General features: G+C 38.3%; 1 protein-coding gene across 6 annotated transcripts in view; it reads right to left on the bottom strand.

Annotated features, from left to right (window-relative positions):
- The window catches only part of BICRAL (BICRA like chromatin remodeling complex associated protein), a 110,939-nt gene that overhangs the window by 18,897 nt on the left and 78,534 nt on the right, over positions 1 to 13,508 (bottom strand). The gene's annotated exons all lie outside the window — the stretch shown is intronic.

Below are 13,508 nucleotides of genomic sequence, written 5' to 3' on the forward strand. Positions count from 1 at the left end.
CGGACCCCTCTTTCTGTGTCCATCCCCTAAGTGTGTTGGTGTTTTGGGGCTCTCTCCTGGCTGCTCCTCCTCTCTACTGACACACTCTTCCTGATCCATTTCATCCACTCCCACCGCTTCCATCACGATATACATGCTGGTCAATCCCACTTCAGCTCACATTTCACTCTCTGCTTCAGCACATGTAGCTGTTGCCCATACAACTTGGTTGTCCCAAAGGTACCTCACCCTTGACAAACAACCTAAATTGAACTCAGAACTTCCCTTCAAACCATTTCTTCCCATGTTCTCTATTTCGGTGAACCTGGGTGTCACTGCCAGAAACTTCTGTGTCACCCTTATTCCTCCACTATAGCCAATCAATCAGAAGTTCTATCTAACCTGCCTCAAATCCATTCACTTCTCGCCATTTCTTCTGCCACTAGGCTCAAGTGGGTCTGCACTATTTCATGCTTACGTTACGACACTGGCTCCTGAGCCCGGCATCAGGGTCCTGTAGCATTTAGGGCTCGCTTACCTTTCCCACCTAAATCTTCACATCTCACTTGAACTTGTTTTCCTTCCCCTGCAGAACCACGTTCTCTTCTCTCTGCAAGGCTTTGCACTTGCTGATTCCACTGCCTGAACATTCTTTACTCAGACCCTCTCTTGCTGGATAACTTCCTTCTCCCATAGGAGGGCTCAGTCAGAAACCACTATTTCGTGGAAACCTGCTCAAACCATCCCATCTTGGTGAGAGGCTCCTTTTCGGAGCCTGGTGCCCTGGGCTGCTTCCACCAGAGCACTTAGAATGCTGTCTTGTGGCTGTCGGCTTATCTGCTGCCTCCTGCCCTGCAAAAGACTGTTGCATCCCTGGGACTTGGCCCAGGGCTGGCCCCGGCAGCTACTGATACACTGTTGAATGAATGAATCAATGAAGGAAATATTGTACCTGGTGGGCAGTATAAATAAAAAGTGCAGAGGGGAGATCAGTGGAGGGTCCGAAAAAGGCTTCATTCTTTTAGGGGCTTTGGGTGCCCTGAGGGAGGAGAAGCATCTAGACCAGATAGGAAAGGACATTCAGTGAATACCCATCAGCAAAGGCTTGAGGCTCATGATGAGTCTGGCCTGTTCAGGGAGCCATGAGGGGTCCTGCCTGGCTAACCTGGAGCAGTTCAGCTTGAGAACCTTAGCGGCCAGGCTGGGGGTTGGTACTTTCTCCTGTGCAATGGGAAGCTCCCAGATGATTTGGTTCAGGTCACCAAGCAAATGTTTTAGGAAGATAAATGTGGTGGAAGCCAGACTTTAGGGAGAGTCTGAAGGCAGATTAATCACCCAGACAACGGTTACAGCTGTCTAATTACAGTACAAATGGGCCTTGGAAAACATCTACCCAGTGGTCCATTCTTCCTCGTTTGCACTTTAGAATCAAAATTTATGAAGGTGAGGCCCAAGCATCCATATTTTTACAAAGCTCCCCAGATGGTTCTATTGCATTGCTAGGGTTCCTCATTTTCAAGAGAAAACTAGGGCTCAGAATGTAAGATATGAACTTAGATCACAAAACCAGTCACTGGCAGAGGAGGACCTGCAAGTGAGCTCTGACTCCTGTTCCAACTCTTGTTTTCCCCATTATACTGCTGTCCCTCTTAAAGTCTAGCTCAGGGTATAGATGTAGAAAAGAGAGAAATGAGAAGCAGTGTGGTAGAGACAGCTAGCTGGTGAAGTCTGCCTTTACAGCAATTTGCCCATGCTCTGAACCTCCATCTCCTTGACTGTGAAATGGGAACAGTAATGCTACTTGTAGCCCCAAGGTAAGGATTAGAAATAATACAGATAGCCCCTGCATGTACCAGTTGTTAATAATATGATCATTATTTTCATTATTATTGGGAAGAATGGATATAAGACATTCAAAGAAGAATTTGTAGGATTTGGTAACTTATTAAAGGTACAGAGGAAGAGAAAAAACAAGAACGTCTAGATTATGAAGTCTGGGCGTCTGAAAATACAGTGGCTCCACAATAAGGTAAGCAGGCTGAGCTGGATGGGGAAAGGAATTAGGGAGGGGCAGGGCAGGCTGGAGACTTCAGTGGTAATCGCTTTGGAAATCTCACACTGCAAATCGCTGCAAAGCACCTGGTAGGTGCTGCTCTCAAGGAATTTAAAATCTACTAAAACTTTTAGTGATCTAAAGAGATTTGCACTTAAAATAATTTGTTTACTTTTGTTTGATAGGCTAAACTCTTGCAAACTGCCTTCTTTATCACTAACTTTTGAAATATTAATCCATTTAAAAGAAAGTTTAAATCCTGTAAATGACTCTCTGCATTAAGAGATTTAAATTCACAGGGCTCCTTAGAGAAATGGCTGATTCTAGGTCTGTGGCAAGGTAATCACAAGACATGCCTACAATATCTTGTGCTTCAAAGTGCTCAAAGGAGGTGGGGTAAAGCAATTATACTCCAATAAAGATGTTAAAAAAAAAAAAAAAAAGGAGGTGGGGATGTGTCAGAAGTGTATAAGTCAGCTTAAGTAGGCCTCCACTGACCAAACTTGGGACAATATAAGCATCAAAAAGAATAATGAAAGCAATAAATTGCAACGTTAACTTTAAAGAGAATACATGGCCTTTTGGAGATATACACTAAAAAATTACAGATGAATTTATATGTCTGGTTTAGTTGCAGAGTAATACTGGGCAGGGGAGACTGAGTGGGGTATGGATGAAACGGGAATAGCCATGAGCTGGTAAGCACTGGAGCTGATTGAGCATGGGGGCTCATTACACTAACTTGTCTACTTTTGTTCATGTTTAAAATTCCCTGTAATACAGTTTTTAAATTAATGCAAAAAAACCCTATGATTTCATAGTGTTACACACACACACAACGTGAGAAGAAAAAGCTCTTTTTTATGGAAAAATCCGTCAATAACAGTAGATAGGATAATATAACTAGAAAATCATTTAGCAACCACTAATGCAATATATACCAATGGAGTCAAATCACTGGGTGAGAGGCCGGGAAACAGGAGGGTCACGTGGTCCCAAAGCACCATCCTAGAGATCATTTCTTCCTTATATGGGAACAAGATACCTTTGAATACCTCGAGGAGAAACCTGGCAGGGGGCCACCGTAACCAAGTGATCACATTGGAATCACGCATAATGGGAAAAATCAACATTATGTGCCAACCATTCAGCCAGAATCTAATCATGAGGAAACAATCAGACGACACACTGAGGGCCACCCTACGAGACAACTGATCCAGGCTGCTGTAGCCTAAAGAGATGTGACAATAAATGAAATCAGTGTTCTCTGCTTTCTAGAGTGAGGCATTGTCATAAAGGACATTACTGGGTCAACCGGAAGAAATTTGATATAATGTTATTATGTTAATGTTAAATTTCTTGGGGGTGATAGTAATACTGAGATTGTGTTGAAGAAGGTCTTTGTTCTTGGGAGATAGCTGCTGAAGAATTTAGGGGTCAAGGGTCATACCATTTGCAACTTACTTTCAAAAGGTTCAGAGAAAAGAGAGAGTGTGTGTGTGTGTGTGTGTGTGTGTGTGTGTGTGTGTAGAGAGAGAGGCACACAGAGACACACACAGAGCAAATGTTGCAAAACATAAACAACTGGTGAATCTAGGTGAATAGGTTCACGGTGCTCTTCCAACTTTTCTGTGGTTCTGAAAGTTTTCATAATGGAAAATGTGGGGCGGGGACTTAAGTTCACTCTTCAAGAAGCTGGTTACATTGGTTGCCTGCAGGCAACTGCGTGCCTGGGGAACAGGAGGAAGGAAATTTTTCACTGTAGTATACACCTTTCTGTACCTTTTGAATTCTGAACCAAATAAGTGTATTATCTATACCAAAAATAAAGTTTATATTTAAAACTCATTGTTCTCTAATATTAATGCTTTATAGTATCAAAACTTGACATATTAAATTTCTCCAAATAGATAAACACTGAAGGCCCCTGATAATGGTATTTTTGTTCATTACAATGTTCTATAAAGTAATTTATACAGAAATTATAAAGTAAAAGAGTCACTGTAAATGTCTCTGGATGTCCTAGGAGTTTAAATGTTAGATGACACCTCAACACTATTTTTCCAACTTGCGTTGCCTCCAAGGCTGTGTCTTCCCTACTCCAAAATACCTGATGCTTTAATTGCTCTGGAAAACCTGCAGCAGAACACACGGGACATAATGCAACTGATCTAGTTCCCAATACTCTTTGGCATTAAAAGTCACAAAAATTACTTTGGAGCTGCCGGTATAGGCTTCTTGTTACCTTTGGATAGTTGAAACTTTGGGGAGTCAGAAAGACAGATTTTTTTTTCCCCTCACTGAAGCATTATTGAAAAAAAAAAAAAGAAAAAGAAAGGAAATGACCATGCTGTGGCTGATTATGTATAATTGATTATAATAAACATAAAGCAGATCAATATATATAGATATAAAGTAATCCTCAAGTTCTATTATTAAGTAAAAACAGGTATGGTGTGTTGCAGAGATAAATATATATGTGACGTTTGTGTGTATACGCAGAGGACATATCTGGGGGAAGAGAAAGAACCTAGAAACAGTGGCGGCCTCTGGAAGAGGAAGACTTACTTTTCATTCTAAACTATTTTGGAACTGTTTCTAATGATTACCAATAGCATGTTTTACTTATTTTTGAAAAATGCATCAATATGTTGATAAATGCTGTCCAGGTATCACCTCCTCTATGTGGGGTAAGTTTTTAAAACTAGAAGAAAACAAGAGTATCTGTAATTCCACCACCCAGAGAACTGCTGTTAAGGGAGCAGTGCATTTTCTCCTAATCAAGTTTCTGGATGTTTTGTAAGCAAGAGGGTTTTCTATTTTCTAGTTTACCATATTGTCTTTCATCATTTTTCTAAAAGAGAAAACAAATTGCTTATTAAATATTTTACAGTTAGCAGCTCTACCCACCACCAGAGCCTACCATCAAGCCTCTTAGATAGCCTCAACCACCAGAGGGCAGAGAGCAGAAGCAAGAAAAACTACAATCCTGCAGCCTGTGGACCAAAAACCACAGTTACAGAAAGATAGAGAAGATGAAAAGGCAGAGGGCTATGTACCAGATGAAGGAACAAGAAAAAACCCCAGAAAAACAACTAAATGAAGTGGAGATAGGCAACCTTCCAGAGAAAGAATTCAGAATAATGATAGTGAAGATGATCCAGGACCTCGGAATAAGAATGGAGGCAAAGATTGAGAAGATGCAAGAAATGATTAACAAAGACCTAGAAGAATTAAAGAACAAACAAACAGAGATGACCAATACAATAACTGAAATGAAAACTACACTAGAAGGAATCAATAGCAGAATAACTGAGGCAGAAGAACGGATAAGTGACCTGGAAGACAGAATGGTGGAATTCACTGCTGCGGAACAGACTAAAGAAAAAAGAATGAAAAGAAATGAAGACAGCCTAAGAGACCTCTGGGACAACATTAAACGCAACAACATTCGCATTATAGGGGTCCCAGAAGGAGAAGAGAGAGAGAAAGGACCAGAGAAAATATTTGAAGAGATTATAGTCGAAAACTTCCCTAACATGGGAAAGGAGATAGCCACCCAAGTCCAGGAAGCGCAGAGAGTCCCATACAGAATAAACCCAAGGAGAAACACGCCGAGACACATAGTAATCAAAGTGGCAAAAATTAAAGACAAAGAAAAATTATTGAAAGCAGCAAGGGAAAAACGACAAATAACATACAAGGGAACTCCCATAAGGTTAACAGCTGATTTCTCAGCAGAAACTCTGCAAGCCAGAAGGGAGTGGCATGATATACTTAAAGTGATGAAAGGGAATAACCTACAACCAAGATTACTCTACCCGGCAAGGATCTCATTTAGATTTGATGGAGAAATCAAAAGCTTTACAGACAAGCAAAAGCTAAGAGAATTCAGCACCACCAAACCAGCTCTACAACAAATGCTAAAGGAACTTCTCTAAGTGGGAAACACAAGAGAAGAAAAGGACCTATAAAAACAAACCCAAAACAATTAAGAAAATGGTCATAGGAACATACATATCGATAATTACCTTAAACGTGAATGGATTAAATGCTCCAACCAAAAGACACAGGCTTGCTGAATGGATACAAAAACAAGACCCATATATATGCTGTCTACAAGAGACCCACTTCAGACCTAGGGACACATACAGACTGAAAGTGAGGGGATGGAAAAAGATATTCCATGCAAATGGAAATCAAAAGAAAGCTGGAGTAGCTATACTCCTATCAGATAAAATAGACTTTAAAATAAAGAATGTTACAAGAGACAAGGAAGGACACTACATAATGATCCAGGGATCAATCCAAGAAGAAGATATAACAATTATAAATATATATGCACCCAACATAGGAGCACCTCAATACATAAGGCAACTGCTAACAGCTATAAAAGAGGAAATCGACAGTAACACAATAATAGTGGGGGACTTTAACACTTCACTTACACCAATGGACAGATGATCCAAAATGAAAATAAATAAGGAAACAGAAGCTTTAAATGACACAATAGACCAGATAGATTTAATTGATATATATAGGACATTCCATCCAAAAACAGCAGATTACACGTTCTTCTCAAGTGCGCACGGAACATTCTCCAGGATAGATCACATCTTGGGTCACAAATCAAGCCTCAGTAAATTTAAGAAAATTGAAATCATACCAAGCATCTTTTCTGACCACAACGCTATGAGATTAGAAATGAATTACAGGGAAAAAAACGTAAAAAAGACAAACACATGGAGGCTAAACAATACGTTACTAAATAACCAAGAGATCACTGAAGAAATCAAAGAGGAAATAAAAAAATACCTAGAGACAAATGACAATGAAAACACGACGACCCAAAACCTATGGGATGCAGCAAAAGCGGTTCTAAGAGGGAAGTTTATAGCTATACAAGCCTACCTAAAGAAACAAGAAAAATCTCAAGTAAACAATCTAACCTTACACCTAAAGAAACTAGAGAAAGAAGAACAAACAAAACCCAAAGTTAGCAGAAGGAAAGAAATCATAAAGATCAGAGCAGAAATAAATGAGATAGAAACAAAGAAAACAATAGCAAAGATCAATAAAACTAAAAGTTGGTTCTTTGAGAAGATAAACAAAATTGATAAGCCGTTAGCCAGACTCATCAAGAAAAAGAGGGAGAGGACTCAAATCAATAAAATCAGAAATGAAAAAGGAGAAGTTACAACAGACACCTCAGAAATACAAAACATCCTAAGAGACTACTATAAGCAACTTTATGCCAATAAAATGGACAACCTGGAAGAAATGGACAAATTCTTAGAAAGGTATAACCTTCCAAGACTGAACCAGGAAGAAACAGAAAATATGAACAGACCAATCACAAGTAATGAAATTGAAACTGTGATTAAAAATCTTCCAACAAACAAAAGTCCAGGACCAGATGGCTTCACAGGTGAATTCTATCAAACATTTAGAGAAGAGCTAACACCCATCCTTCTCAAACTCTTCCAAAAAATTGCAGAGGAATGAACACTCCCAAACTCATTCTATGAGGCCACCATCACCCTGATACCAAAACCAGACAAAGACACTACAAAAAAAGAAAATTACAGACCAATATCACTGATGAATATAGATGCAAAAATCCTCAACAAAATACTAGCAAACAGAATCCAACAACACATTAAAAGGATCATACACCACGATCAAGTGGGATTTATCCCAGGGATGCAAGGATTCTTCAATATAAGCAAACCAATCAATGTGATACACCATATTAACAAACTGAAGAATAAAAATCATATGATCATCTCAATAGATGCAGAAAAAGCTTTTGACAAAATTCAACACCCATTTCTGATAAAAACTCTCCAGAAAGTGGGCATAGAGGGAACCTGCCTCAACATAATAAAGGCCATATATGACAAACCCACAGCAAACATCATTCTCAATGGTGAAAAACTGAAAGCATTTCCTCTAAGATCAGGAACGAGACAAGGATGTCCACTCTCACCACTATTATTCAACATAGTTCTGGAAGTCCTAGCCACGGCAATCAGAGAAGAAAAAGAAATAAAAGGAATACAAATTGGAAAAGAGGAAGTAAAACTGTCACTGTTTGCGGATGACATGATACTATACATAGAGAATCCTAAAACTGCCACCAGAAAACTGCTAGAGCTAATTAATGAATATGGTAAAGTTGCAGGATACAAAATTAATGCACAGAAATCTCTTGCATTCCTATACACTAATGATGAAAAATCTGAAAGAGAAATTATAGAAACACTCCCATTTACCACTGCAACAAAAAGAATAAAATACCTAGGAATAAACCTACCTAGGGAGACAAAAGACCTGTATGCAGAAAACTATAAGACACTGATGAAAGAAATTAAAGATGATACCAACAGAGGGAGAGATATACCATGTTCTTGGATTGGAAGAATCAACATTGTGAAAATGAGTATACTACCCAAAGCAATCTACAGATTCAATGCAATCCCTATCAAATTACCAAAGGCATTTTTTACGGAGCTAGAACAAATCATCTTAAAATTTGTATGGAGACACAAAAGACCCCGAATAGCCAAAGCAGTCTTGAGGGAAAAAAATGGAGCTGGAGGAATCAGACTCCCTGACTTCAGACTATACTACAAAGCTACAGTAATCAAGACAATATGGTACTGGCACAAAAACAGAAACATAGATCAATGGAACAAGATAGAAAGCCCAGAGATTAACCCACGCACCTATGGTCAACTAATCTATGACAAAGGAGGCAATGATATACAATGGAGAAAAGACAGTCTCTTCAATAAGTGGTGCTGGGAAAACTGGACAGCTACATGTAAAAGAATGAAATTAGAATACTCCCTAACACCATACACAAAAATAAACTCAAAATGGATTAGAGACCTAAATATAAGACTGGACACTATAAAACTCTTAGAGGAAAACATAGGAAGAACACTCTTTGACATAAATCACAGCAAGATCTTTTTTGATCCACCTCCTAGAGTAATGGAAATAAAAACAAAAATAAACAAGTGGGACCTAATGAAACTTCAAAGCTTTTGCACAGCAAAGGAAACCATAAACAAGACGAAAAGACAACCCTCAGAATGGGAGAAAATATTTGCAAATGAATCAACGGACAAAGGATTAATCTCCAAAATATATAAACAGCTCATGCAGCTCAATATCAAAGAAACAAACACCCCAATCCAAAAATGGGCAGAAGACCTAAATAGACATTTCTCCAAAGAAGACATACAGACGGCCACGAAGCACATGAAAAGCTGCTCAACATCACTAATTATTAGAGAAATGCAAATCAAAACTACAATGAGGTATCACCTCACTCCTGTTAGAATGGGCATCATCAGAAAATCTACAAACAACAAATGCTGGAGAGGGTGTGGAGAAAAGGGACCCTCTTGCACTGTTGGTGGGAATGTAAATTGATACAGCCACTATGGAGAACAATATGGAGGTTCCTTAAAAAACTAAAAATAGAATTACCATATGACCCAGCAATCCCACTACTGGGCATATACCCAGAGAAAACCATAATTCAAAAAGACACATGCACCCGAATGTTCATTGCAGCACTATTTACAATAGCCAGGTCATGGAAGCAACCTAAATGCCCATCAACAGACGAATGGATAAAGAAGTTGTGGTACATATATACAATGGAATATTACTCAGCCATAAAAAGGAACGAAATTGAGTCATTTGTTGAGACGTGGATGGATCTAGAGACTGTCATACAGAGTGAAGTAAGTCAGAAAGAGAAAAACAAATATCATATATTAATGCATGTATGTGGAACCTAGAAAAATGGGACAGATGAGCCAGTTTGCAGGGCAGAAGTTGAGACACAGATGTAGAGAATGGACATATGGACACCAAGGGGGGAAAACTGCGGTGAGGTGGGGATGGTGGTGTGCTGAATTGGGCGATTGGTATTGACATGTATACACTGATGTGTATAAAATTGATGCCTAATAAGAACCTGCAGTATAAAAAAACAAACAAAACAACTAATACTAAACTTTCATTGGGTTATTTGTATGGAAATATGTTAATATAAATGTTTCAGACATTACATGAAATTCCTAAAAATCTTATATTTGTATTTGTATGGAAATATGTATGGAAATATGTTAATATAAATGTTTCAGACATTACATGAAATTTCTAAAAATCTTATATTTGTATTTGTATGGAAATATGTATGGAAATATGTTAATATAAATGTTTCAGACATTACATGAAATTTCTAAAAATCTTATATTTGTATTTGTATGGAAATATGTATGGAAATATGTTAATATAAATGTTTCAGACATTACATGAAATTTCTAAAAATCTTATATGTTCTGGTATAATGTTATAAGTAATAATCCTAGTTATTACTTTAAAATGTATAAAAAAAAAATATTTTACAGTTAAATGTACATTTTAAATATTTCACATTTAAATGTACACTTAAAATGACTTTGTAAGCCTTCCCCCAAATCTTTAATTATTTTTCAAAAACATTTAAAATGGCTACATAATACTTCATTATATCCAATAATCCTCCTACTATTGGAGAATTATTATATTGGATTTAGAAAACTTTTTTGCAACCAAAGTATAGAAGAATATCTATCTATAGTATGCTATATTTGAGTAAGAAAGGAGGGGAAATAACAAAATATACATGTAAGGAAATAAGAAAATATACATGTATCTGCTTATCTGTGTGAAAAAAAACAGAGGATAAATAAAGGAGAAACTAATGAGATTGTTGAAAATAGGGGATGGATGAGAACTGGTAGGAAAGGATGGAGGGAGGGGTGGGAGCAGGGAGAAAGGCCAGCGAGGAGGGAGACCACCCGGCACACTGTCTGCACAGCCCTGACTTTTGGGACCATGCTAATGGTTCACTCATTCAAAAGAAATTAAACAGATAAAATCAACAAGGGTAGTGGGAAAATAATTCTAAAATGAAACACAAACAGAAACAAGCAAAAGTATAGTTCAAAAGAATAGCATAACCATACCAAGGGAGGAAAAAAAAAGTACTAACTCTAGTAACTTTTGAACACAGTATTTTTTTTTTTTTTAATTTTTATTGGAGTATAGTTGATTTACAATGTTGTGGTATTTTCGGGTGTTGAACACAGTATTTTGACTATACACCTTTAGGCTAAAGACAGAATGTAAACCAATACTGAAGTCTGAAGTAGGTTTGTTTTTCACAGTGCTATGAATTAGCAATTCTAAAACTATTTTCTTTGTTTTGTAGGATTGGGCAAATAAGCAAATATACTGTGGGGCAGGCTTTCTCACTGTTAGAAAAGAGAGCTACAAATATGGAAAAGGAGACTTGAATAATGAACCTGGTGGTACTGGATTAGAACTGAAAGTATCAGTATGAACTCATGGTTTTTAATATAGATAGACAGACAGCTATAGATGTTGTGTATGTGTAAATACATATAAGTCCCAGCTGAGACAACCTCAGTAGCAATGAATATGTAGTGCTCAGATCTTGGCTTCTAAATATGGTTCTCCACTAGAAGGAACAAGGTCCCTTAAGTGGTTGATTCCAGGGCAGGGGCAGGGAAAGTGAAAGACGAACGTGGAACATCATGTTTTGCCAGAAATTAAAGGAAGTGCTCAAAGCACGATGGAAACATGTCAGAAGGACCAGCAGCCAATTTGGAGGGGTGCCCAATGGCATCAAATCAATTTGAGCATCAAAATAAATGATTGTAATAATTTTTAACCCATTAAATAAAATAAGAATCTATGAGTCCATATTGGCATAAGTAAAAGGGGGAGACAGAAAAACTCTTCCTTAGAGTAGAATGCCAACAATTAATGTAGAATAAACAATGGAATTAGAAAGTCTCTATTTGGTGACTGTCACAGTAACAGCTGATTTAGTAATAACTGATTCAGTCAGGAATTATCAATGAAAGCTTAAACTAGTGTGTTCAAGTTTGACAAGAAATTGGATATCTACATAATCTCAATGTAACTCCCCAAAGAAACTTATTAACTATGCATCAGACACCACATGAAGCAGACACCATCTTAAGCAAGTGTTCAAAGTTAACATCACCAGGAATGTGACAAGTTCACATCGTGAGGACACATCCGTCACCTCTGTGGCAATCCTACCAAAAATGTATAATCTGAATCTAATCATGAGGAAACATCAGAGAAACCCAAATTGAGGGACACTCTACAAAACAATTGGTTTGACTCTTCAAAAAAATCAAGGTTGGGCTTCCCTGGTGGCACAGTGGTTAAGAATCCGCCTGCCAAGGCAGGGGTCATGGGTTCGAGCCCTGGTCCGGGAAGATCCCACATGCTGCGGAGCAACTAAGCCCGTGCGCCACAACTACTGAGCCTGTGCTCTAGAGCCCGAGAGCCACAACTACTGAGCCCACGTGCCACAACTACTGAAGCCCACACGCCTAGAGCCCGTGCTCCACAGCAAGAGAAGCCACCGTAATGAGAAGCCTGCGCACCGCAACAAAGAGTAGCCCCCCACTTGCCGCAACTAGAGAAAGCCCGCGCGCAGCAACGAAGACCCAACACAGCCAAAAATAAATAAATTAATTAAAAAAAATCAAGGTCATGAAAGACAGCAAGATGAAGAAACTGTTTCCAGGACTTCCCTGGCGGTCCAGTGGTTAAGACTCCACGCTTCCACCGCAGGGGGCGCGGGTTCAATCCCTGGTTGGGGAAATAAGAGCCTGCATGCCGCGCGGTGTGGCCAAAAATTAAAAAAAAGAAAGAAAGAAAGAAAAAACCTGTTTCCGATTTAAAGACATGACAACAGAATTAGGCAGTGATCCTGGGTTGGATCCTAGACCATAAAAACAAAACAAAATATAATGTATTCTCTCTTGCTGTAAGGGACATTATTGGGAAAATGGACTAAATCAGAATAAGGTCTGTAGATTAGATGATAATATTGTAATAATGCTGTTTTTCTTGGTTTTGATGACTGTACTGTGGTTATGTAGTGGAATGTCCCTGTTCTTAAGAGATACACACTGAAAAAAAAAAAAAAAAAAAAAAGAGAGATACACACTGAAGTCTGAAGTATGTAGGAGTCAAGAGGCATCATGCCTGCAATTTACTCTCAAAACTATGTGTGTGTGTGTGTGTGTGTGTGTGTGTGTTTGTGTGTGTATGTGTGTGTGTGTGAAAGAGAGAGAGAAGGATAAAACAAATGGGGTAAAAAGTTAACATCTGGGGAATCTTGGGGAAGGGTATATGAGAATTCTTTACACTAGTCTTGAAACTTTAACTTTTCTATAAGCCTGACATTATTTCAAAACACAAAGACACACACACACCTTTGACACCAAAAGTAATACAATGAACAGCCTTGATCATAAATAATCTTTGTTTCCTTAGGATTCTAGGTGGAATTACTAAGTCAAAGGTATACAGTTTTAAAAATATTGATATACATGGTAGAGAG

This window comes from Balaenoptera physalus, assembly GCF_965194825.1.
Source record: "Balaenoptera physalus genome assembly, chromosome: 11".
Taxonomy (NCBI): Eukaryota; Metazoa; Chordata; class Mammalia; order Artiodactyla; family Balaenopteridae; genus Balaenoptera; species Balaenoptera physalus.